Source organism: Aethalodelphis obliquidens, unplaced genomic scaffold, assembly GCF_003676395.1.
Source record: "Aethalodelphis obliquidens isolate GAN/ISIS:26980383/991018 unplaced genomic scaffold, ASM367639v1 scaffold4, whole genome shotgun sequence".
Taxonomy (NCBI): domain Eukaryota; kingdom Metazoa; phylum Chordata; class Mammalia; order Artiodactyla; family Delphinidae; genus Aethalodelphis; species Aethalodelphis obliquidens.
The window spans coordinates 43,149,103-43,169,553 of NW_020837948.1; the positions used below are offsets into that span (position 1 = coordinate 43,149,103).

General features: G+C 35.3%; 1 long non-coding RNA gene across 1 annotated transcript in view; it reads left to right on the forward strand.

Annotated features, from left to right (window-relative positions):
* Positions 1-20,451, forward strand: part of LOC113617338 (uncharacterized) — a 254,836-nt gene that overhangs the window by 164,625 nt on the left and 69,760 nt on the right. The window contains exon 4 of the long non-coding RNA XR_003431601.1: positions 10,253-10,338. This is a non-coding gene — a long non-coding RNA (uncharacterized LOC113617338). The remainder of the gene's footprint in view (positions 1-10,252; positions 10,339-20,451) is intronic.

Here is a 20,451-nt window from a genome sequence, read left to right on the forward strand (position 1 = left end):
CTCTGAGCTCCATGAAAGGAGAAAATATTTAAGGATTTACTAACAGAAGAGGAGAAGGCTATTAAAAATATCATTAACTTTACTTAGCTATACACCAGAATTTCACAGAAACTTAACAGTGGTTAAATAGTTTAATTTGGGATAGCAGACAATTAGAGGAAGCAGCTGATAGCTGGGAGACTGTAAATAGTCTGCAATGGGTATACATAGTTATGTGACAAAATGCTTTGAATAAAATATAAGGGCACTTGATTATAAATAAAAAGTGACAATTAAGGGAGAAAGAAACTATGCGTCAAGGAGAGAATCTCCAATGCCACAATCAATCTATTACATTTTTCTCAATAGAAAAGCAGAAACTACAGAAACCTCTATTGTCACGATTGCATCAGTCACTTCATGAATCCCATTTTCAATGAAACTTTTGCAGAAATCCTAGTACATTATAGGAATATTTATTGTAAGTACATGGATACACTACCCACTATTCAGGATCAGAAATATTTATACCATGGTATCTTGGTTGATGATCTGTGTGAAGCTCAGACTAGGCGTTGAACAATTGATGATAGGCCAAGCTTATTCTGCAATTAGCAAATCAGTTTGAGAACTAGAAGATTAAAATATGTGTAGAGGATAAAACCAAGCCTGCGCTATTCAAAGCAGAATGAGGACTTAGGTATTTGAGGACTTAAGTTTAAAAACTTCACCTATACCCAAATGAGGAAAGCTTGGTAGGTAGCCCCCAAGTCACAGGACATGTAGACTTCAAGATTTTATACTTCGTGGTATGTCAACCAATATCTATTACATTATATATATATTCTTAAATTATCTATTTAATCAATTCTTTATAGTTTAAGGTGTGCATTTTTGTATTTGTTTATTCATCCTATGGCCATTTTCAAGTACAGAATTAACTTTTTTTTTTGAGGCATTAAAGAAGAACCTTACTGGGTGAATCTGGGTGAATCTGACTGATATCTAAGGATTCCATTCTGGTGTATAGGCAGAGCAGACCAGGTCAGTGGCATCCCAGAGAAGGAGGTAGACAATAAATGGGACAGAGTTACAGGGCCTGGGTGAGGCAGAGACAGTAGTAGTTCAAAGATTGGATATCTTTACCATGGCTGCAGACCATGAAAATAGGGAGAAAATGTTCCTCACGTTGTGTTTTAATAGTCGATATTTGAAAAAAGCCAGAACTAAGTTAGATGGTTCAAAACCCAAGTCATCAATCTGGGGGTCTACTGGGAGAGAAGAAGATGAGATACTATATCAACTCTCTATTCCTCATAACAAGCCAACCTTAGATTCTTTGGTTTAACACAGCAACGGTTTACTATCTGTCATGAGTTTGGGAAATTCCTTTGCTGATTTTTGCCTCTTGGTTTCTCAGGTGATTTACATTTCACTGGAGAATCTGCTGGGCTAGAATGTCCAAGATGGCAGATGGTGTAGACTGTTGGCTGGGGAGCCTCAGTTCTTCATGGGCTGTTACCCTACAGGAGTCTAGATTGGCTCCTCACACGCCAGTCTCAGGGCAACATCACACAACTTGTACACAGCTTATTCAACTTCAATTCTGTCATATGTGATTCATTATAAAGCAAATCATAAAACTAGCCCAAATTCAGTGGGTAGGGAAATAGACTTCCTCTCTCTCCCTTTTTTTTTTTTTTTTTTTTTTGGCCACACTGTGTGGCTTGTGGGATTTTAGTTCCCTGATCAGGGATCGAACCTGAGCTCTTGGCAGTGAGAGCGTGGAGTCCTAACCACTGGACCACCAGAGAATTTCCCCAGACTCCCTCTCTTTATGGGAGGAGTTGAAAAGAATCTGTGGACGTATAACAGCAACGACATTGAATCAATACTGGGTGTTCAAACCAGGGACCTAAGAGCATTTTATCAGAGTTAGAGAATAGGAAAGTTTGGAGTAATTTTCAAGGCAAAATGTGGTTGCGCACAGGAAGAGTAAATGTTTGAAATGTTATTCCTGTGAATGTTTTGGATATATTTAAATATGTCTGTGGGGTGTACACAGCTACAGAACGAGGCCTAAATAGGGATTTTTCGGTGGTAGCATGATTTCATATATGTAACAGAAATATACATACATAAATAGTTGGAACAATTACTTCTTTATTTCTTTCACTATTACAAGCTTTTAAGTGCTCTGGTTACAAAATAACTCTGAACTCACACTGGACTTTGTGTCCTAAATCTATATAACCGGGGGTGTTTCCTACCAAATAATATTACATACTTTTCATTGAAAAGCAAACTCAGAACGATTGTTCTCTCAGGAGCAGAAGACACTTATGCATGGATCTCAGAACTCTAGGGAAATTTTTTCTTATATCTCAGAGTCAGTTTTATCTTGGATTATATCTAGTTATATCTTGATTTTTGTTTTCTAATTGCTGATCAAGAGGGCAGAAAGCAGAGGATCCAGTATTGTTCTGGTGGTGCTTTCAAGAAGAGAATCATAGCTCTAAGCCTTTCTTTTTTTGTGGCCTCTCCTGTTGCGGAGCACAGGCTCTGGACGCGCAGGCTCAGCGGCCATGGCTCACAGGCCCAGCCACTCCGCGGCATGTGGGATCCTCCCCGACCGGGGCACGAACCCGCGTCCCCTGCATCGGCAGGCAGACTCTCAACCACTGTGCCACCAGGGAAGCCTAGCCTTTCTTATTTTAAGTGAGTGTTAAACATGGATTTATATAACCATATGAATTAAGGAATGACTGGTTTGGTTTGGTATTTTGTATTGTCCACAACTGATTAGGTTTATCTTTTTTTTTTTTTTTTTTTTTAACATCTTTATTGGAGTATAATTGCTTTACAATGGTATGTTAGTTTCAGCTTCACAACAAAATGAATCAGTTATATATATACATATATTCCCATATCTCTTCCCGCTTGCGTCTCCCTCCCTCCCACCCTCCCTATCCCACCCCTCCAGGCGGTCACAAAGCACCGAGCTGATCTCCCTGTGCTATGCGGCTGCTTCCCACTAGCTATCTACCTTACGTTTGGTAGTGTATATATGTCCATGCCTCTTTATCGCTTTGTCACCGTTTACACTTCCCCCTCCCCATAGCCTCAAGTCCATTCTCTAGTAAGTCTGTGTCTTTATTCCTGTTTCCCCCATAGGTTTTTCATGACATTTTTTTTTTTAAATTCCATATATATGTGTTAGCATACGGTATTTGTCTCTCTCTTTAGGTTTATCTTTATGTTATCATTAGATTACAATACAATGATCATGCATCACGCATAACTCAGAACCCTGAATACATTTAATGAATGGAAGTGATTATCCGAATTCACTCTTCAAATGTCTAGTGTATTCATAAGATAATTTAGATATTTTACCCAATGAGATCTTGACTTATTTTAATCTTCATTTGACTTCTTAATTATGGCAGATAATAGATCTAAATTACCTTCTTTAAATTAGATCAGAAAGATAAGATTAAATTGCACTTCTGACCAAAGTATCATTTTTCACTTACTGAAGAACAGCGTGAACAATGCCTACGCTTCCACTCATGTTAAATTCTAAGGTTTCCTCCACTGTGCAAAAGTGAGCTTTATTTCTCTTTTGTATTTTTTTGTAATAGCAAGTACACACCACTTCCTATATTTAATATGTACTTGCATCAGATTTAGGTTTAGTTGCATATTACACTGCTTCTAAATAATTGTGGGCTAGATAGTTAATTTTTGTCTAGTGTTTAAAATTCCCTGAGGTAGGCAGAACAGGGCTGGTCTGGCTGCTCCAAAGCTACTCGGGTATCGTGTTCCTTTTAGATCATCCCTCTCTCACTCCTAATGTGTGCCCATGGAATCCAAGGTAGCTAGTGGAACTCCAGTTGTCATATGTATGTTCTAGAAAACAGGATAAGGGAAGAAGAGATAAGGGATGACTCCCCTCTCTTCAAGTATATAATACTTAATTTTCATTTTACTGACTCAATCTCAGTCACATAGCTGCATCTGCAAAGGAAGTTGGGAAATGTAGTCTTTTAGCTGAGTGCATGGCAGTCCATCAAAACTTGGGATTCTGTTGGTAAAAAAGAGGCGAGGAATGGATATTGAGAGGCAATTATCAGTCTTTGCCACAGTACATTGTAAGAATTAATTGAACTGAAAAGAAATGATTATGTAGAGATTTTTGATGTGTGCTTTGAGACTCACTACTTGGCAAGGTGTTTGAAATCACCTAATGCCTCATTATTTGGTACTTTGTGTCATTTAAAATGAAACCTGAATTTCAATTACCAGAAGATGCTGTAAGCTCTTAAAGTATGAATTTATTTATCTTCAATTTCTGCGCTGACTGCAACAGCTGCATCTTACCAGTGAACCCCATCTGATAGAAACACGTGTCTGATTTCTATTTTAGTCCTGGCATAGTAACTGTGAAAAACTTTGGTTGGCACTTAGTTATATTGCTAATATGTCACCTACTATTATTGCTACTGAATCAGCTTTTCTGTCACATCTCTTATCATGTAGCATATCTGTAATCCCCATAAGTAAGCTAGAATTATATCCTTTTCCAAAAATTTACACCTTAATTCTATGCCTAAGTATGTACACCCCTACTGACTTGTGCATTTCACATTTTGTTTTCTATTTTCACTTAAATTCTAACACCATTATTTAAAAATTGTCAGACAATCAAGGCTGAAAAGAAGGAAATCCAGTAGAAAATTATACAGTTGGCAGTACTGTGTAAAAAATGGTAAAATTGTATATATTTATTACTTTAAAAAAATGAGATTTTTATTTTTGTTTGCTTTCTTTTGGTTCCTTAGAACATTAAATCCTACAATTTTTACCTGACTCAAAAATTTGTTCTTTGCTGCCATTAGTTAAAGCATTGTCAATATCCAGAAATCAGAATTTGGGGAGGTTTAAACATTTCCTTACCAAAATGTTTTTCACAGGTCCTTGTGTTTGTTTATTACAGAACTTCCTAAGGCTATTTAATAATTATGATCATTTCATTTTTTATGTTTTTGAGTCATATTTCAGGTAGACAATCCCAATGGGCCAAGTCCAACTTTCCTAGTTGATTCTTATTTAATTTCCATTTTCCATCCACCATATTGACCTGGGACTGTATTCTCCTCCTACAGTATCCATTTTTTTATTAATGTAAACTTTTAGTAAAGCATAAAATACATACAGAAAAGTAAAGTATCCTAAACGTATATCATGAATTTGTGCAAAGTGAACATACCTATTTGTAACCAGCCCCAAGATTAAGAATTAGAACTTTACTAGACCCCAGATTTGACTTGTATCTTTTTCTAGTCACTATTCTCCCTCTTGACTTATAGCACTGAATATTTGGAGTTACCTATTTTTGATCTTTATATAAATGTAATTATGCAGAACATAGAGTTTTGTGCCTGCCTTCTCTCATTTAGAAATTCATAGATTTTTTAAGATTCTCATTTTTAGATTCATAGATTTGTGTGTGTGTGTGTGTGGTGTAGTTCATTCATTTTCACTGCTGATTAACTTTCAGTTGTCTTTGCCTTATGAACAATCTTCTTATGATGTTCTTGGTATAGTTTCTTTGTAATTATTCTGCGTGGGATTCATAGCACTTCTCAAATCAATGGGTCAATGTCTTTTGTAAGTTTTGGAACATTTACAGCCAGTATCTCTTCAAATATTCTTTACCTCCCATTCTCTCTCTCTCTCTCTCTCTCTCTCTCTTTTCCCTTCTTCTAGGAGTCCAGTTACATACATATTAGACTGTTTTCACTTGTCCCACATTTTTTATGCTTTTCATTGTCTTTAATGTATCTTTCCTTCCCCCTGCCTTTGTTCATCATTTCGATATAGTCTGCTGACCTGGACGTATTCTATTCTGTTGAACAGTTTTCTGCTATGTCTAACATGCTGTTGATACCATTTAATAGGTCCCTAATTTCAGATATTTTATTTTTCAGTTCTAGAATTTCCATTTGATTCTCTTTAAAGGTTTAATTCAGTGTTAAAATTTTCCCTCTTTTATCTTCATTTCCCTCATTCTCATGAATATATTTGTCATAATTATTTTAGAACCTGTCCCTTAACTCTAACAATTAGATGATCTATGGACCTGAGTGGGTTTTTTTCTCCTTGTTGGTTTTCACGCACAGAGTTTTGTCTTTAGTGTGCCAAATAATTTTTGATTAAATGTCAAATATTATATATAAAAGCTGTGGGGGCTGCAGCTGATGTTATCTTTCTTTAGAGCGGGTTCACTCTTTTCTTTGGTAGACAAAAGTAGTGAAAGCTGATCACCTGAGCGAATCAAGGACGTGTCGCTTTGATGCTGCATTGTAGCTCTGATATGGCTTGGCCTATCACTGGTTCATCCTGAGTTTCCAGTTGAGTGGATAGAGAAGACTTTGTGGCCCCATTCTCCTGGCAGATCTCATATTCTTTTATTCTGTGAGGTTGATAAAATCCTCAAACTACTTTTCAGAGATTTTATGCTTTAGCTTTTAGCCTCCTACTCCGTGCAGCCCCAGAATCTGGTCATTCTTTTGAGGTAAAACCCAGCCATATACTTAAGCCTCCCTTCCAAATCTTTATCAGAAGCTCTTTTGGTTTTTCTGTTTCCTAGAAGTAACTCTCTATTAGTCCAAAACCCTAATTCTCAGTCTCCTGTTGAAGCCTAGAATGGGCAAAGGCTCCGTGGTAAAAGCAGCTGCAAAAGTCAGCTCACTCACTCAAGATTCTCTCCTCCCTGAAGTTTTAGACCCTCCAGTTCTTGGTGCCTCAGCAGCTCTCCAGTGTCTTCAAACAAATGATTTGTGTGTTTTATCACTTTCTCCCAATTGTTCTCCGTGAGAACTTTGGACTGCTAGAAGCCACTGAATTCCACCTGATAGGATCTGGTTTTTACTAACTGATTTATTCACTTTACTTTAAATACTGTATTATACAGATAACTTGGAAATTTACCTCTCTACTTTTGTAGTTTGTTATTGATAAGCTTTAACTATCAAAGGTCTTAATGTGTCCTTATAGTATATATAGAGATGTATATCACTTTGTGAAATAAAACATATTAGAAAAAGATTGTCATAAAATATGTAATCCTAATAAAATGCATTTAAAATTCTTAAACTTTATTAAATCAATATATTCTATGAAATCTTTAAAATTAACATTTCAATGTATAAAATATATATGTATTAAGAAAAAATTTTCAAAATCTTAGAAAAGTTTATCTGGCAGAATTGGGAGAGAGGGGAATAGGGAATATGTTGTGTGCTTTTTTCTCCTAATTTCTAATGTTATTTTATTTTTTAAATTTTTATCTGATTTACATTATATACTTGAATAATAAAATAGATTTTTTAGAACTTATGATAGATCTTACATTTTCTAATTTCTATCTATAGCTTTATTTCTTTGAGAAATCTCATGTATGCCTAATTCAACCACCAGTTATATAGGGATGGTTTCCAGCCCAGACAACACTGTTGGGCTCAAGACCTGTTCATAGAAAAGTCCCCAAGTTATTGTGACTTAAATGTCATATGGGTACTTCAGACTCAGCTTGCTGAAAGGATTTCTGCCCCATGACCCTCACTGCATCTGACATGCAGTAAGCACATACTATGTATTAACTGATTAAATGACATCCCCTCCTCTGCTCCAATTCAGAACCTTCTCCTTGCCAGCTGGTGGAGAATTCCTCAGGTTAGGTTTCCTATACTCTCATAATATCCTGTGCATAACTCTATCATAGCACTTATTATAGTATATTATACTATGGTAGACATTTGTCTGTCTCTTGTCTCTGAACATGAATTCCTTGAAACTACTATTACAGAGACAGTGTTTAACAAATATTTGAAGAAATGAAACTCTTGGAATATTTAACTGAAATTTTTAGGTTTAAAATTAAGATTTGCAAACCAAAGTATACAGATTTTGAGACATTTAATGAGAGCTTTCAAAAGGACATTAAACATACATATGTTTTGAATTCCTGCTAATTTTTTAACCAAAGTTCTTCAACAGATATTCATGGATAAGTGCCAGGCAGGGTCTTAAAAAAAGTGGTAATACATCAGTCAGCAAAACAGAAAATGACTGGTGCCTTCTGAAACCTGTAGTCTAGTGATAAGAGAAAACAGAAATTAAAAATAAATATAATAAATTTGTAAATTATATAATGAATTATAAGTAGAAAAGTGCTATAGATGTAAAGAAAAATTAGAGCAGGTTGAGGGGGATCAAGAGTTTTGGGGGAAGAAGTTCAGTTTGCAGTATTAAATGTGTTTCTTAGGCCACATTATAAGATTTGAGCAAAGACTTGGAAGAAAAGTGTTTGTTTAATGAATATCTGCAGGAAGAATGGTCTGGATAAAGAAAATAACTAGAGCAATGGCCCCAAGCAGTTCCGTGGAGCTGGAGTGGCGTCAGCAAGAAAGAGGGAGAGTAATGTAAAATGGGATGAGAGGAAGCAAGCCCCAGTTCATGTTGGTAATTTTAGGCTGTTGTAAGGATCTTGGCTTTTACTCTAACTGAAATGGAGAGTCATTGCTGAGTTTTAACAGTGATAGGACATGATCACAACTACATTTTATAGAATTGCTCTGTTTTGCTGCACTATGAGTAAATTGTAGGGGAGAAGGATATATGCTGGGAGATCTGCCATGATGATGAGAGAAAAAGGTGGTTTTGACTAGGATGGTAGCAGAGAGGTGAGAGGTGAGAGGTGGTTAGATCCTAGGTATTTGAAGGTGGAGCTGATGAGATTTGCAGATGGATTAAACATGGTTTTTGGCCTAAAGGATAGTGTTGTCATCAACTAGGGTCTAAAGGCTGTAGCTAGAACAGATTTGGGGAGAGAAGATCAGATTTGGACATATATTGGATTTGTGTATTAGACATGTACATGGCTTATGTCAGGTCATCAATTCAGGAGAGATATTTAACTTAGAAATATACATTTGCAAGTGTAAGCATATAGACACTATTTAAAGCCATGGAACAATGTGAGATCACCAAGGAATGGGGCCTAGATTGAAAAGAGGAGATCAAAGATTGAGTTCTGGGAATCATTCAAATTAAGAGGCTTAGGAGAAGAGGAAGAACCAGGAAAGGAGACAGAAGGAGGCATGAGGAGTAAAATAATGAGACTGTGGCCTGGAAATCAGGCGAAGGAAATGTCTCAAGGAAGAAAGAGTAATCAACTCTGGATTGCTGATAAGCCAAGTAGGACAGGGACTTGGAATTGACCAGTGGGTGTACTATTATGGAGCTGTGATCAAAGAGAGGAATTTGGCAGTGGTGGTAGTGGTGGTCCAGACTAGGGTGACATTAATAAAGTATAGGAAGGGAGGAATTAGACATAGAAAAGTCTGCTGAGGAGTTTTGCTGAAAAGGGAACAAAAAGATGAAAAAAAAGTCTTAAGATGTGAGAAAATATTATCATAATCAGCATATTATTTCCCATATGCCAATGGAAGGTCTAGCAAAGAGTGTTATAGGATTAACTGAGGGGCAGAATTTCTGGTGCTATGCCTTTGAGTAGGGATGAAAGATGGGAACTTGTATGAAATTCAGACTTTCACTGAGAAAAGAGCTTGGGAATTGAATGAATGACATCAGGCAGGAAGGCAGAGCATGCAAGTATATGTACTGGGGAATGTGAAGGGTAGATTCTTTGGAGTTTCTTCTCTGCTTCAGTTTTTTTTTCAGTGAAGGAAAAAAAATGTCATCAGCTGAGTCAAGACAGGGAAGAGGATGCGGAGGTCTGAAGAGTGAGAAGATGTGAAATACTTGTCTAGGAGAATAGACATGTGAATGGACTAGAGACATATTTAATGATTATATGACATCATTAAGGCTGTAGGCTATGAACAGCAATATAAAGTGAGACCAGTCAGCATGATGGGGTGTTTTTCTCTAGTCAGATTCAGCTGTACGTATGTGGGAGCAGAGGAGGAAGAAATCTAGTTTTAACCAGAATCAAGAGAGCGGCAAAGGAATTAAAGGTATATGCAAGAAAATAATTATAATGCCTGACCATGGAGGCTTTTTCTTTTAAATTTCAAGTTAAAAAAAATCAAACAGACTTCTTATTTTTGTAAACCAAGATAATATTCTCTGGAAATGGAATGATGAAAATAATGTGTTCATTCATGATAATGTACCAAATAAAAATCTAACTTGAAAATTTAAGTTCAAATGTATTTATGAAGTTTCTTCATCTCTTTTTTAGAACTTCAATGAGATATCACCATTGACATTTCAGCATTTGATTATTCTGCGTGTATTCTCTGAATGGAAGAATTATTGACTACCAAGGTAAGTAAAGTAATGAAATTTAAAAACAAAGTCTCTGACTGTCCAGTCATTTAAAGTATCTCTTCTGGATAAGATAATATTTAAGGAAACTACTGGAATAGGAGAGAATAAAAAATAACACATTGAAGAGCACTGAATTCACTTCTAAATCTCATTTTCAGAATGGTTATTAACTATATACATATATATCTGTTATTTATCTTATGATTGAAATTACACTGAAAATCTAGAAAAAAATGAAAACTGCATATCTGATGAAGTACTACATCACTCAGATAAGTACAAAATAGTTTTCAGTGATCCTGGTCCTAGGAGAGGTAACGCAAATGAATGTGTATATTCCTTTTGCAAATATACATTTTGTTGTCCATGAGGTATGGCCCATTATTTGAAGGAAAACATTTAATTTTTCTTTACTTTATTACATGTTACCTAATTGCTCCTTTCCCGTATGATTGGTTAGAAATTCTTTTCTATTTAAAGTAGCATACTTTGGGCACTAAACGAAGTCGATTTCAAAATAATTCTGTTGAATTGTCTCTTAATCTGACGTATATGAACATATTCATATTGTTGAAAAATGTTGCACTTGTGGGTGTGTACGTACACACAAACTTGTGGGTAGAGGTCTCTACCTTTTATAAGCTTCTCAAAGGGATATTTGATCCCCAATAAGAGTAGTGATAACTGATACATGATACACGATAAAGGGGACACATTTATTCCTATGCTCTAAAGAGGAGTAATTCTAGCTCATCCTTATATCCATTACACAGAGTAAAAATTTGTAGTAGTAGTTCTCTTTTGCATGTAATGAAACTGGGTTACAAAAGGGACAGGTAGATGTACCCAAATCACCCAAAAGGCAACAGTGTCAAACACAAAAGCCACATCTAAAAAATTCCCTTTCCAATGGACTAACCAGGAGCATGCAGTTTTTCAGCTGTGAGCAATTGGCTACTGATAACCTTGTTCATTAACAAATCAAGCAGCTGTTCAGATCTGCAGAAAAGCCCCCATGTTGTCCTTAAATACTCCAGTACAAAGTCAGTGTAAACCAATTAAGTTACACGATGGGAAAAGCATCAGATGTGTAACTGATGATTCACTTAACCTCATCCCACTCTTCTTTTAGCTTTCAATAATCATCAACCTCCAGAAAATGATAAGCTTTTACATCAAACATGAATAAATATTCCAGGGTGAATTCTACTGTTTAAAGAGAAACACACATTTTAGGAACTTTTAATTTTTTTTCTGTGTGGCTACCTAAACTTTAATCATTTTTTTTACTCTTAAAAAATACTTTAAAATAGTAACTGGAAGTAATATATGGCCCAAAAGATTTTACTATTATGTTAGGAAATGCTGTTTGCACTTAAAAAAATTGTCCCATTATCAACGGAAAAAATGGTGAAGATATCACTTTTCAGATTATAATATTGTAATGAACCAAACTATCAAGATGTACTTAGTTCATGTCAGATTTGTAAAAAGAAATCTAAATTAGGATTTAAGGGAGTGTGGCAAATTTAACACATAAAATTATACATATTATTTACATTTTTCACATAAATGGAATAAAGCATATGGTCTACTGTTAGTTAACAGTTACTAACCTTTTTAAGTTAACAGTTACTAACCTTTGTAACTGTTAGTATTTTAGAAATAATTCAGTTCAAAACTCATTATGCAAGAGTTGAAATGATTTTACCCATATCTTTATAATTGCTTACTTATTTAGTAGTATCAAAATTGTGGCCAGTATTAATCTTAAAATCACAGAAATTTTGGAACTTCAAAGGACTCGCAAGGTCCTTGGATCCAACTTCTTTATTTTACTTCCTCAATAAAAACTCATTAGGAGAATAATCCTATTTTTCACATTCATTTCTCAAAGAAACACAGATTTCTATGCTCTGTCACCCAGCCTCACTCTCTCAATGAAAGGAATGACCTTGAATTGAACTGTAGGAAGTAAATGGAATAAAAGTTTACTGAAAAAGTTTAGTAAGGATACAGAAGATTGATGCGTATATTTGTGTTGGACACCCTTCCTTGTGCTGCATATTCAAAGTGATAGGATCATGTTATTTATTATATTTTTCAGATCATTTGCAATGTTAATTTATATGAGTTTGATATCGCTTTTGTCTCTTAGTTGTGTGTTATTCTGAGAAATCCCTGGGGAAGCAAAGGATTTATATGCTTTGTGTACATGTTCTGCAGACTAAGCACTCTGGCATAATTATTTTTGGCACTCACTAACTGATTAAAACATCCAATTTAACTCATGATCAGTAAGATTAAACCTTTTTAATATACCTCAAAAGTAAATTATCATTTACTACTCAAACATCCCTTTCTGCACATGTCCCCAATAAAGCCATTATTTTTCCGTTAATGTACCTTTTAATGAGGATTCCCTTTTATTTCTTCCTTTGGGCAAAACTGCCTTACCCTTTACAGAGAGGTAGGAACAAAGATGAGATGGAGGCTGACTAGATAAGTACGTGGGTTTCTAATGTCATACCAATTACAAGTCTTTATTTTTGTTGTATTCCATAAGGAATTTTCTGTTCAAGAAAACATGTCCCTGATTTGAGTTTATTTGATGTATAGACAAATGGGAACAGTTAGAAGAAAATAATATTTGAAAAAAATCCTTTACCTGACTCGGGGAAAAAAACTGTCATCTTTTATTTAATTTTAAAGTAGTTATTTTTAAAAACTTAAGTGTTACATTTCAGTCTTGCAGTGAAACCCACTTAACAGAATACCCAAAACACTTTTCAATATTAGAATGATTTGAAGGGAAAAAATGTTCCCAAGAATTAAAAAAGCATAATATAATCCTAAATTAGAATAATTGTAATTGGCAAGTCCTCTAACCTGCTGAGGACCCTTGCAGTGGTTTATCACTGTATTGAGAGAGGAGGAAAATAAAATGTAATAGATAACATGCATTGGTTAAGCTAGGGCCTTGTGGAGCTTTGAAACAGTCACAGGTGTAAGCACCTCCCTCACATGCTGAGGGAGGTACGGGGGAACTCAGATTAGTAGAATCCTCCTGTGTGGATGCTAGAGCGTTACTGTGTACAAATGTCTTGATTACTGCCTTTTATGCATAGGATTAACATCAAATGAAACAAGAATTATGGAGTAAGGCTTTAGATAGAAAATAGGTCAAGTCAATGCAATAAATATCCTGTCAGAATTTTGATCCAGATTTACAAATACTTCACCAGATTGCTAATAAGCCTGTAGCCCCACATGTAAATATTTGAACAGTATGAAAAAGGCTTCTGAGTTAAACAAGACTACCATGCCCCAAATAGGTTGAACTACTGAAGTGTTGTCATAAGCCAGGCAGAAGGGACACTTTTCTGGAATACGTGGTAGACAGACCCAAAACACTGCCAAAACTTTTCCCCTAAATTGTCAGGAAATCAAAATCTCAAAATGGTCTAAATCTAGCCATTGGTTACACAAATTCTAAGAGCTTGAAGAAGCAAGCTTACAAAAACTTTGCATAGATATCCGATTCTTGGATCTATAATAAGTGTTGGAGTCTTCTGGAAATACCAAGGAAAAAATTGGTCACTCCTAAAAATATCTTTAAAATGACCATATCCATAGGGTGGTCTCCACTCCAAGATATATTGTATACATGGGAATATCTTAAGGATCCACTAATAAATGTGATTTTTTTTTTATTAGGTGTGTTTGTGCCAGCACTCTAGACCTTAGGGGCCACACATTAGCATAAGTTCAGTGAGCATACATTTTCTCCATCTCCCCATTCCACATAAAATTAGAGAATAATTTACTGTTGAGGTATAAGATATGAATCCCTTTGTTAGTGTATTAGTTTCAACAGTTATTAAAACTTGTGTAAGACCTATCACATTTTCATTGTACCGTTGAATGTAATATATGGTCTTTCTTCATTTTTTTTCCCTTTAACTTTTTGGCCAAATAAGAGACTAAAGGCTTCAAGTAAAACATTTTTTTAAAAAGTGAAAACGATAGTAATAAATGTTCTATTTTCTTTCTTCTGGTTCTACCAGCTATTCTACCAAATATCTAATATATTTACTTGATGCTAATTGATGAAATAATAATGGGCATCCTTTCCAAACAAGAAGTAAGTTCAACTACTGATTATACCATCTGTAAAAAGGCAGTATTCTATCACTTTCCAAGAGTGTGATTTATTTTTAACTAAGAATGAAAACTTAACTTTGAAAATGGGAGGGGTAAGTTTGTTGTGCTTAAACTTTCATAAATTGGCAACTTTTGGCACAGGTGCCAAAGATAGAACAAGAATAAATGTCTCAAGCCTTGGTTATTAGAGTTTGATCATAAGCGTTGTGGTGTAGAATTCATGGATTATTCATGTGTAATTACAGATAGCTATTGTGCTCCTTTAAATCATCCCTATGGCCCATTATGGTCCATAACAACTGAAATAGCAATTGTCATAGTAAGGTTTGGGCTCTGTCACAGAGTGTGGACTATAATCAATAATGATGAATGGTAAAATTTTACATCAAGCAGTCTAAAGTCTGGTTGGCTCCCTCCATAAATCTGTACAAACACCAAGCAGAGCAGCTGCAGGGTCTGGAAATTTAAAAGCCAACACTCGCCTTACCCCCTACACGCATTTACCTCTGTAAAAGTTAAAAAAAAAATAGGGAGGAAAGAAAAAAGGAAATGCTCAATATATCAATTCTAATAATCCACACGCTGTTTGAAGAATTTCCCTCTATTTAAATGGGAGTGAACCCTAGGTTGTTTTCAAGGTCAATTTCAGGTGAAAAGGGGGTCATCTAGAGGTCACTCAGGCTCCCATGCAGGTCAATAACGCCTCTTCACTTCCACAGCAGACAAGCCGCTCACACCCAATCAATCCACCAACGCTGCTGCTGCACCCAGCGTAATGAACAGTGAATAAATGTAGCCTATCATCACAAAACATGCTTTTTAAGTACCTTTCCTTTTCATGTAAAACCTCTCGCTGTCAAATTCTACATTCACTCATCCAGCAGTGAGTAGCAAAAGTGAGAAATCAGACTCTCATTGGGGTTGGTAAAAGGTCACAGCTGACAGACAAGGAGGTTAAACTGCCGAGTTAAAATACTGTTCATTACCCACTGCAGCTTTTTGCTAACTACACTTCTTTGTGTTAGAGTCAAGCAGTACATCAATATGCCCCTCCTCCTAATTTATTAGCAATTGTTGAATTGTATGGGGTGGGCGCTAAAAGGGAAATTGATGTCTTATAGGTGCATATATATGTATAAATTCTTTTGCTTTTGCAAACTTCGAATTCCTTATCTATTTTCATACTCAATACCCTATCCAGCATTGTGTCTACTTGAGATGCACCCTAGTTTTTAGGGAAACATGATTCCTAAGATCAGAAGAGACTGAGTAATCTGAATTCTAAAGGCACAGGATCAGTTGTTCGGAGACTTTTATAATTCACATTTTTTTCCTAAAAAGAATTGTATATAAGGCATTTTGATTTTTTCAATCAAAATTTTGATATGGGAAACTATAATTTATACCAAAACAAGCAAAAAAATGCATGTTAAATATACATAATGTTTCAAATTGCAATTTATTAAAAATTGCAAGATAGTCTTTTGCTGACAAGGTTAGCACCTATCAAACACATAATGGAGTTCAGAATATAATCTGTTATTTTTTCAGGGAAGTGTGTAATACCTGCATTTTTTTCATTAATTCTGATATAGTCAAAGGAGCCTTTAACAACAGTGAGTAATCGCAGGAGTGTAAGTGGAAATAGTACTTTTTCTGAATTCAGTTGACTAAATGAAATGGTTTGGTGTGAAATCTGATGGATTAGAATAATTTTCCAAAAATGAAATTTCATTCTTTGATTAATTAGTACGTAGGTGGAATTCCCTTTATTGAAATGCAGAGGCTTCGTATTTAAAGATCCCAGTATGAAAACAAGTCAGAGAGTATTCCAATACAAAATCACAAATCATGAATAAAATAAAGGTTTACTTACATGCTCTCTACAACAATAATTTGACTCAACAAAATTACCATTATCTATTTACATCTTTAAAAAATGCATTCTGAGATTCATTCTGGAAAAAAATATATCTTTTTTTTACCCCCTCCTGTATGCCTTCTCTCTCAGTGGGACTGAAAATAAAATGTTATGACTTAAATCACAAGAGGCTAACATCATTTTTAGCAACAAGGGTTGCATAATTTCAAGACTATGAGTGAGTCGCTGACTTTAACTAAAATGTTTCAGTTCTCTGCGTATATAGGTACATAAATAATTCAGAATTAATCCCTGCAGAGGGGACAATGGGAATCGTAAATTATCCATGTGCCGTCCTCAACATTAGAGGCAATGAACCTATAGTAACAAACTATGAGTGTTACTCATTACATACATTTCACAGACACCTTAACCTTTTGAATATTAATTTCCCTCTGCAGCTTGTAGCTAGGCAGTATCATTTTTTTCATTTTCCTTCCCATTCCTCTTGCCTTCATTTCCTTCTCTCCTTTTCTCTTTTACAAAATCTCCCAAATCGTATGTAAGCCGCAGCTATTGAGTGGATGCATTGCAATACATTGATTTGTTACAGAAAGGCTGTTTCTTTTTTTTTTAAGCAGCATGTTTTTCTGTAAAAAATCCCTTAATATTATATGTAGCCCCTCTGTAGAATGTAAGGTGAGGTGTCACAGTCAGACTGTCCTTATGAAGATAAACGGGGTTGCAAATCTGGGCCAATCTGACTTCACTGGGGTTGACGGTGTCCCTTGAATTTCACAAAAATATATAATAATTTTTTTAAACTAGGAAGATATTGCAGAATTGTCATAATTTTCATCCAAAGATGAAAATAAAGTTTTTAAAAAAGAAGTACAGTAGCTCCTAATTATAAAATTTATTAGGTCTTTAACTGTTAAATTAGGGAGCTTATTTTTTTAAAAAGACTTAATGAGCTATAACAGTGTGTATTCTCATTTTTGTCTCTAAATTACCCTCTCAGTTAAAAATACTCTGATAAGCTTTATAACTCTTATTTTGAAAGATATACAGAGAACAGAAAGATTTCTTTCTAGTCTAATTCATTATGCCCCATTCCTGTCTATTAGATAAAATCAATTGAAATGCTGATCATGAAAAATTTTTTTCATAAATAGAATTTATAAAATAAATATAAATGCATAATTGTGTGTGAGGATGTACCTAAATATCAACACAAATGCTTATGTGTATTATACACACATATATATATATATATATTTATATATAAAATTATGTGAACAGAATTAGAAATCCCAGCAATAAGCTGAACTACATATACTATGAAGGGGGCCCACAGACATGGCTGGAGTGAAATGCAACAAAATTGTTTCCACACCAGGCTTTTCCAATATTTCATCATGCCCTTCCCCAGCATGGTTGCATGTCTTGTTCCCTCATCTCTTTCAGGTCTTCAATTACCTTTCTATACCTTCTACCAGTGCCCAATTTAAGATTACAAACCTACCAATACCAAAATCTTATTTTCTTTCCTTACTTTATCCATCTCTGACGCTCTTTTAACTCTAATATAATATATAGTGTGCTTATTTATATACTTATTGTCCTGGCTGGAAGTTCTTTGAGGGCAGGGAGTTTCATTAATTTTGTTCACTGCTATATCCTGAATGCCTGAGAGATAGTAGGAGCTCAATAAATATGTTGAAGAAATGAAACACAGTAGTACATTTGAGGTGTCAAGTACTATTTGAGAATCACTATAGTCCCAGTATGGCTGGATAATGGGACTAATTATGACATTAATCTAATGCAACACTGCCTTCTCTTTCTGTGTCATTCCCCCTCCCTGCCCAATATGTTAAATTTGGGCATCCATTGCCTTCAGACTCTCCCTGCAACTGCTTTTTTTTTTTGCAACTGCTTTTATTAAAGTGAAAACTTTCAGTAAAAGTCTCATATCATTCATTTACAAATTACATTGAACTTGTCAATTTGTCCTGCAAAATGTATTTGCATTCTAAGCTTTATCTCATATGATACAATTAATGGATTTGTTTTCTATTGAAATTTCCAGTATAGACAATGTTAGGTGAAATAATTTCTTTTTCATTTTGGTTTAGTAGATTCTCATTTTATTGATCTTTAATTCATGTTATTTAAATTCCTATTCTTTTCACCTACATATAAGGACAATTCTAAGGTTCATTTAAGTAAACTGGGAATTGCCTTACCACGAGCTGAGGTGGAGCTACCAGGCACACACACACCGGCTCTTTTTCACAGAGGGCAAAAACAATTCTCAGTATTTTGAATTTGGTAACAAATTATATTTTCTTATTAAAAAGCAGACATTTAAACCAAAAGTCCAAAGAGTTTTTGAAATTACTGAAGACCTGGGTTTAGCTTTTACTTAGGTAGTGGTATTAGTAGATGTGAAGAAAATCAAAGAAGAAACTTCACCTTAAAAACTTGGACTATCTGCCCCCAGTCTTACCCCAGGAGAGAAATTTGTGGAACTGAGTTATATTTTATCCCATCATTTTGGCATCAATGATATTGATGTAAAATTAAGAAATCACAATTCATAAAAGTAACATATGGAAGCTACATTGAAGCTACAGCATATGATTAAACTGTTATTCTCCATATTTATGTGGAATCCTGAAAACAAAGACCCAGTAAATAAATGGCAGCCTTTCTAGACCAAGTTGTGAGTATGTTATTTGAGTATATCTTTTTTTTTTTGGTAATCCAATCTCTTTTCTATTCAGTTAGCAGAAGTGATCATCATTTAGTGACAAATGACAGTGTTGTCAGGAATGAATCTCAATAATTAATCACAGTTGTGTAAGAAGCATAACATTGTAATTTTCTATAAATGAACTTAGGTTCTACTTCAGTGTTTCACTTGGAAAATGATGTCAACCATTCAGGGTGCTCTCTACCCATGTCTGTTGGTAGAAGTCTATATTTCTGGGGCTTATGCAGTGGCCTAGCTTGGAGGTGGGGATAAGTATCTTGCATGCCATCGTTGCCATCACCTAAATTGGCATCTGCAGGGGCATCTATTTACATAAAGAGTTTGCCTTTTAGACCAAGCACAGCCCACCTGTATCCCTCCCTTATGAACCTACATGGCTTCTTTTTCATAGTTGCTTTAATAATCTCCTAGATACAAAAGACATTGCAATTTTTTGCCTCTCTTTAGGGCCACAGGAAACTTCTCGCTGTTCCTCTGACTTACTGGAGCATAGATTGTGTCAGGAACAAATAAGTACACACCCCACTGAGTCATCTTTACTCACCTCCTCCTGCACCATCCGTGCTGGTTGAGAGGGTAACACCAGGGTGGTATAGCTTTTCTGATTACTGTAGTACAATACATGTGAGCAGTGAGCACCAATCTTCTTTGTCCTTTGATTTCCCCAAACCCATTTGAACATCGTTCTCTGCTTGCCTTCCTCTTCTCTTATTACTCCCTTAAGAAGCAGGAGACTGGATCCTGATTGTAAAACAGAATTTTAGGATAGAATTGTTTAGGGTACTTGTGAAAATCCTGCATGGTGCCATACAAGTTTTTAGAAAGGACTATTTAGAATTGGCATGTTTACACATCCAATCAGCTGTTAAGTTGAGTTATCTCTATGACAATGTACTAACCCACAGTGAGATATGTAATGTATGGAACAGTTACTTCAGTTTGGAGCAGAAGAGAATAGACCACATTTTCTTTCTGTAGGAAGTAATGAGAGCAGGGGGAAAAGTAGAACTCTTTGTGACTTATTTCAGTATCCCCTTGAAGAGTGCAGAGTAGTGGGGGATGAATTTAAAGTGAGGAAACCAATTCAGAAGAGCTCTGAGGTACAACTTCCTGAGGTACTAGTTTTCTTGATTTTTAGTTTTCTTAGGGGGATTCATTTCTAAAGGTAGTCAGACTATGATTTAGCAGGGAGATAACTTCTTGTGAAACATGAATGTTGACCTCCTTATAAAATTATCCTCATTCTGCAGGGAAAGAAAGAAATTAGTGAACACATGTCCTGGTTATTCACTTTCATCATTTTTCC